Source organism: Macrobrachium nipponense, chromosome 40 (genome assembly GCF_015104395.2).
Source record: "Macrobrachium nipponense isolate FS-2020 chromosome 40, ASM1510439v2, whole genome shotgun sequence".
NCBI classification, from domain to species: Eukaryota; Metazoa; Arthropoda; class Malacostraca; order Decapoda; family Palaemonidae; genus Macrobrachium; species Macrobrachium nipponense.
Window position 1 is genome coordinate 8,708,863 of NC_061101.1, and position 7,500 is coordinate 8,716,362.

The window sequence follows — 7,500 nt, forward strand, 5'->3', positions numbered from 1 at the left end:
AGAATATAATAATAAAATTTAATCCATTTTATTGTAGTAAGAAGAAAAAGGAATCAAAGCCAAAGTACTGAATTACAATTAAATGTCAGCTGGTCGACTAGCAGATCTTACTCCTCCATTCATAAGTAGGAGCTTACACTGGGCACTTGGATACCTGCGAGAAAAAAAAAATAGTTTGATTATTAAACGAGTTTATATATGTGTGTATGTATGTATTATAAATTTATAAACCAAAAAAGGGATATAATTTCATTCATAACATGTGAAAATTTATTTATGAGATGTTGAATTTCTTACCAGACTGGTCAGTGTAGTCTGAACTGGCTTTACCTGCAAAGGGAGAAAGTTTGTAGTTTATTGGTAAATTATGCATATGATTCATAATAGAAATGTGTTAAATACAGTCTATGTTTGTGAATATGGGTAAATTAAACTCATATATCTTAAATATATGATATATATATATATACTATATATATATATATATATATATATGATATATATATATATATATATATATATATATATATATATATACTATATATATTAAGCTAATAGTAGATATAGCTGAAGAGATAAAGAAAAAAGTGAACTCACTGTAAATAAGTCTTAACTTATTCATGGAACTAAACTTTTTAATATAATTGTGAAGCAAGATATAAGATTCACGAAATATCTGTGTAAAAAAACAAAACGGTTATAAGGTATTATATTCACAAATCATTAAAAAATAGTAAAAAAACTAACTTAGAGTCTTTAAAAAACTTGTGCAAATGAGAATGGCTTTATTTTGTGATACTTAAATAAGTATGAAAACATATGTAAGGTTTAACTTACGACAGTATTGCACACGATGGTGGTTATGTTGACAGCTGTTAAAGAAACAATGATTTTCCATTAGAACATAATTAAAGGACAAATTATATTTTGAGACATATTTCCATAGATGTCCCCGAGATGCTCATTGTCATGGTATGAAATATGACGTAACGCTATTCATTAATAAACATTAATGGTTAAGCAATTACAGCAAAAGTAAGAAAATCGATGTTTTAAGAAATAACAAGATATGACGAAGACTTAATTTGGAGTTAAAAGTGGCAGTTTACTTACGCTAGTGAGAAATTTCTCCTTCCCTGTATCGGCCTGAAATATTATTTAGAATATTACTTATAATGGCAAGATAACCTTATCATAAAGAGAAATAATCAAAAATGCATAATTACGATATTAATTTAATTTCCCTTTCTCAATCAAACAATATTCTCTATTCAAAGAGAATTCAAATCATAGATTTAAGAAGAAATGTATGTAACTCTTGCAATGATATGAAGTATTTAGATCACAAAATTGTAAATTCATGAGTTCATGGAACATAAATGAAGTCTTACGATAAATATTGCAAAATCTTTAATGTGTAAAATAAAAGAAATGTTTCTTTGCTTACCTTGATGGATAAGTTATCCGAAAATACCTGTTAGAAATGGGATATAAAAAGAGTTATCAGAAAAGTAAAAATTAAAAAATTAATTATGTTCGTGTGTAAAGTTTAGTTTCTGAATAAACGAATATATATATATATATATATATATATATATATATATATATATATATATATATATATATATATATACATATATATATATATATATATATATATCATATATATATATATATATATATATGTGTGTGTGTGTGTGTGTGTGCGCGCGCGCATGTTTGTGTGTGTGCGCATGTGTGTGTGTGTGTATAAGTAACCTAGATCCGCAGAATTTTCCAAACAGATTTATTTTTGGTCGAATAACCAAATATCTCCAATAAAACTTAGCGTAAGAAGTCTCCATTTACCTGCATAGCCACAGCAAAGATGACCAAAGCAAAGAAAATAGACTTCATGGTGATAAGAAGGCGTCTTCACAATTATTTCTGTAAAACATAATGTCAATTATAACTCGCAAAACAATAGCTTATATTAATGTTGAAATTTTGCACTCATTACAGAATACAAAAAGGAACTTTTGACGTTTTCTCAGCAGAATATAATTGCCGTAAAAACCGCAAATTCTTAGTTTTCAATTAAAAATACTAAAAGTAAGTTAAATGGGTAACGATTCTTTGCTCACCTCAGTGAACAATACTAGAAGCTTAACTTCGTAGCTGCCTACTAACTGAGTCTTTTTATACCACCAACCTGGCGAAGTGTTAACTTCTGCCTACATCATATTTATGGTTTGATTATGTCAGAACAAATTATAGGTCTTAATGCCGAGGATTTAAGCAATATCAGATTTTGTGAAATCGCTAACAATTCTTTTACTACCCTTTCATTGTAAGATAGAGAGACTATACCAATGGTATTTTGATTGTTGGGTGTTGAAAAGAGGTTCAGAATCATGGTTCACGTTCATTATTATCTTTATTTTGTGTTTATTTTATGCCATTTCGTTCCTTTATTTTACACTTCTATATTGTTTTTTATGGCAAATTGTTTGCAACCGTTGTTTTGGTATGCTCTTTCATTCCTTTGAATCTGTTTTCAGGTTTTTGACATATATATATATTAATAGATTTATAGGATATTATATATACTAATTATATATATATATATATATATATATATATTATACATGTATTTATATAATATATATATAGAATATATATATATGTATATAAATACATTATATATATATATATATATAATAGTATATAATATATATGTATGTATGAGTATATATATATACATATATATATATATATATATATATATATCATATTATATATAATAATATATATATATATATAATATATATAAATATATATATAATATATATATATATATATATATATATATATATATACTATATATATATATATATATTTCACGATTTTGCCTTTACGATTATGAGTGAAATAAAACTAATGAAAATATCATTATAGAAAATCTGTCTATCGGACGATATTCACAAAATCGAAGTCACCAACATATTCGGATCGCTGAGCAAAGTTCGACTTATTCCCCAGAAAATCCTGTAACTCACCGAGTGCGGTTAATAACAGGGTACCCAAGGCCAGAGATAATGATTTACCAGCCGGATCAAAAGAACCGCCCTGTCATTAATCATTTTTGGGCTTCCAGACGCTTCGCCAGTTCGCCATTGCCAGTCAAAAATGAGAGCATTTAACGGCAAAAGCATTTATACGTTTCTTTCTGCTGTTGGACAAAGAGAGAGGGTCTGAATTCACATAACAAGTTATTCGAGAACTTTGAATTACTCGCTTTGGCAAACACTGAAAGCTGTTATTGAACATTGATGACAAAGGTGATTTAAGGCAATTGTGAATTCACAAGCATGACAAATAAATATGGGAGTATTCAAGAAATAAGTGCTAAAGTAACTAATGATAAACATAATCAAAACAATACATATATATGCAAGCATTCAGGGAACTTTATATTTTTATGAAAAGGATAGAATAATACGCATTCGCACATTAGATATTATTTTATTCAACAATTTTCGACAGGAATTTAATAGATGCTCTCTTTATACCTGATAAAATCTGTAATGACGTCTTATTCTCTTCTCGTTGATAAGAAAAAAGACAGGGTCACCTGTTTCTTAATGAGAACTAGTGTTCCCTCCTAGTGGACTCACTGATGATCAGGAAAGCAGGTGTTCATTTGAAGTTCAAAGGTCAACCGGTGGATAAGGTAACTTATTGATTGTGAGGTATTCGCTCAGTGTTTTAACACAGAAAATATCGTCTAGTGTTATGCTTTCGTGGGGAAAAAGAAGTGCCCATGCTTGCTTGGTCTTTTACGAGATTTCAGCTCGCGTATATCGTATCATCATCCAGTAGGGCTTGCATATATATAGCAGCCAGCAAGCACAGAGAGAATGAAAAATTAAAGGAATTAGAAAAAACCATGATCTCATTCAGATGCCCAAACAAAGAAACTGGATGGAAACTAAAAATTCTTATTGATAACAGTGATTGGACCAATAGTGCACGTCATGATTAAGTTGTAAAATTATCAAATTAAACAATAAGTGAAAATATTGTCTCTCTTTATATCAAATAGACTCTGTTTAGCTATTGCATCGTCCCTAAGTAAATTCGAACAATAATGTGATCGTTTAAAAAATATCCACAATTATATATAAAAATATATTTTGTATGTAAAAATAAAAACAAAGACTTTCGAACAAAGACTTCATCAGTGAGGAACACCGTTCAAGTGTTCGAAAGTCTTTGTTTTTTATTTTTACATACAAATATATTTTTATATATAATTGTGGATATTTTTTAAACAATTTGTTTTCACGGAATTGTGAATTTCTTAACAAAAATAATGTGATCTTCCTTAAACTCACGTTGATATAATTAAAGGCATTGTTTATGGAGATGCCAATGTTAGTCATGAAAGCAACTTTCCTGCTCGCTATAAGAAAAGGTTGTCCGATTTTAAAATAGACTATACAATCCACAACACATAAGCTAACTCAAATAGTATCGTAATTTTAGATAAAGCTGACTACATATCACCCATGCAAGTCCTACTGGATGATTATACAACTTACAAAAAACTAACTAAAAAAATAAAATTCATCAAGTCATAATAAACTTTAATAGCACCGTGGAAAAAAATCCTTAAAGATAAAACAGAACTACTTTCTATACAAATTGTCAGTCAAATATCCTTCGCTACCCTGTACGATTAGTCAAAAACGCACAAAGAAAAATTAATCATATATGATGGCCTATTATCAGTACTTTTTGCTTCGCAATATCATATAAACTTTCGAAATACAGCACCAAGATCTTGTCATCGTTACTTAGAACTATCTCCGATTTTCTTATATATAATTTTCTAGATTTAGTTGATAAATAAAACGAAATCACTTTTTCCCCCACTGATAGATTCGTTATTAAAGTCCCATAGACTCTATCTTAGAGTATCTTAGTAACAAACTAACCCATCATGAATTACCTCTACCTGTAAGTCAAATTGTTTCACTCACTATGTTGTGCATTTGTGATTGTAACTTTATATGTAATGTGAATTTTATCAACAAATATTTGGTGTGGCAATGGTCAACCATTTATCACCACTCCTCTCAAAATTGTACATGGAATTCTTTGAAAAACGCTATTTACCTAATATCATTTATATTCCTTTAAAGTGGTATAGGAATGTTGACGATATTTTAGCTGTTTTGCTTGCTGGTATTGGTGTAAATGATTTACTCTCTGAATTAAATGACCAGGTACCATCGATTAAGTTTACTCTAGAATTGGAAAAAGACAATTGCCTCCCTTTCTTAGATATTTTGACACATAGCGACCCATTTCAATGCAAATTCGGTATTTATGGGAAACCAACAAACACTTAAAACTCAGGTCTAATTTTATTCAGGCCACCATCCTAATATAAAAAACCAATTGTTTCCTCTATGTTTTTACGAGCATTGCACATTGTCAGTCCCCAATATTTGGATAAAGAAATCGAATACATAAGGAAAATAGGGACAGATTTGTGTCATCCTTCACATATATTAGATATTTGCTGTTAATAAATCCCACAAAAAGTTTTAAAGTGAAAGTAACACGGAGAAAGAAACTTCTAAGAACATTCTTAGCTTGCCCTATTTTAGCGGTTTTGAAACCATAAAACCATCGTTAAAATCTTTTGATATCAATATTATTTCTTCCTATAATAACTCATTAAAAAGGATGCTAATAAAAAAAATGGCCACAGGGAAAGCAACAACATAATATATATAATTCCATGTTTGGGCTGCCCCTCATTTTATATCGGCCAATCTAGCAAGGATTTAGAAGTAAGAATTAAATGGTATAATCATTCCATCAAAACTGGGCAAACATCCGATGCAACATTCATTCGTTTTAGTGAAAACTCTCACAGGATAAATTGGACCGGCTGTTCGGTGATTGCTAAATCAGAAGATCTCTGATTCTGCCATCATATTACTTACTTCCCGTTATTATTTTAACCATAGCTTTGTATTATTTGGACCTTTGAATTAGTAAAATGTTCAAGATAATCTTGAATATAAAATCACAGACTCAATTATGAATATTTTCTATGTATCCGTAAGTGTAATTTTTCTTTGTAATGTTCACTTTTGCAAACATTTTTATTGTTTACGAAATTGAGATTTATAAAACTGTACTTTTATAGAATTATTTGGTGGTCAGTCACCTCCCTGTATAATCTTTCAATTGTCTTGTCCCTGCTTCCGAGTAGCTGGACTTAATCCTTTTTAAACCTCTTAAATTGTACCCCCGTTTTGGGTAGGTCTCCTAATTCTTCAGCTGTGTTAGATTCCAGTTATACGTATTTCCCTTTATAATCCCTATCAGTCTTTTATACGACATTTCTTTATAAAATTACTTTCATATTTATATCAGTCTGCTATGTAAAGAACTAGATATTGTAAGGCATCGCAGCGGCACTCCATTATTTCACTTTCCTTCGTAATTTTCTCTCTATTTATATCTACATCACGTTCCATATTTTGGTGATCCAGTTATGTATATATATATATATTAATATATATTATATATATATATATATATATAATATATATATATATATATATATATAGTGTGTGTGTGTGTGGTGTGTGTGTGTGTGTGTGTGTGTGTGTGTGTGTGTGTGTGTGTGTGTTTTCATGTGTTCCTTATTTTCAATACAGCCGGCATTCAAATGCTACATACCACATCCTCCTTTTTAATCATCGTGTCTCTCTTATTCCCAACCTTTATTCGGACGCACATTCTCATGTGGATCGTCAAAACGAAAGTTTTTACTTATTTCGCAAATCCCCTTCGTTTGTACTTTTTATATATATCTAAGCCCATTTCGCCGTTTGAACAGTTCGAATCCAATACCTCATGCATTTTACAATTGCAAGTAAGGCCTCATAAAAAGATTATTGCCTCATATAATTTGTATCTACTACTGAATTTGTTCTGTTTTCAAATAACGTTCCTGATGCTACTGTAACTGAAATCACTTCAAAACGTTATCGATATATTGCACGTGACTGTATTTTAGAGAACTCTTTTGGAAATCCTAAGTTTCTTTACGTAACATCGACGGCATTTCCTTCTCCCTAATCCATAATGTTTCCACAGAGAGGAAAATGATCAGAAAACTATCATTTTTACCTTATTTTGAGTTTTTAATTGCAAATTAGAAGACAAAAGTGCAGGTGCTAATTCTTGAAAGCTTATCATATTGTATTTCAACTTAAATCTTCGTTTCATGGGACAAAGTTTCTCTTCATTTTCAGTTTATAATAGAAAGCAGTTCGTGTTGTCACATTATTTTCTGGAATCAATCTTACATTTCCAGTTGCTCTCCAGTTGCGCTTAAATACTACCGTAATATTTCCTCCCTGGAATATACACTACTCACAGAAAAAGGATAATAATAATTATAATAATTTTTTGCTTTTATTTTCATATGTT

The 7,500-nt window shown here is 29.7% G+C and overlaps 2 long non-coding RNA genes across 2 annotated transcripts in view; both read right to left on the reverse strand.

The window, feature by feature from the left end:
- Nucleotides 1-1,928, reverse strand: part of LOC135212288 (uncharacterized) — a 53,399-nt gene extending 51,471 nt beyond the window's left edge. The window contains exons 1-3 of the long non-coding RNA XR_010313846.1: nt 1,849-1,928; nt 1,448-1,474; nt 1,114-1,146 (exon numbers count right to left, since the gene is read on the reverse strand). This is a non-coding gene — a long non-coding RNA (uncharacterized LOC135212288). The remainder of the gene's footprint in view (nt 1-1,113; nt 1,147-1,447; nt 1,475-1,848) is intronic.
- Nucleotides 1,929-7,493: 5,565 nt separating this feature from the next.
- LOC135212287 (uncharacterized) overlaps nt 7,494-7,500 on the reverse strand; it is a 689-nt gene continuing 682 nt past the window's right edge. The window contains exon 3 of the long non-coding RNA XR_010313844.1: nt 7,494-7,500. This exon is cut by the window's right edge and continues 145 nt beyond it. This is a non-coding gene — a long non-coding RNA (uncharacterized LOC135212287).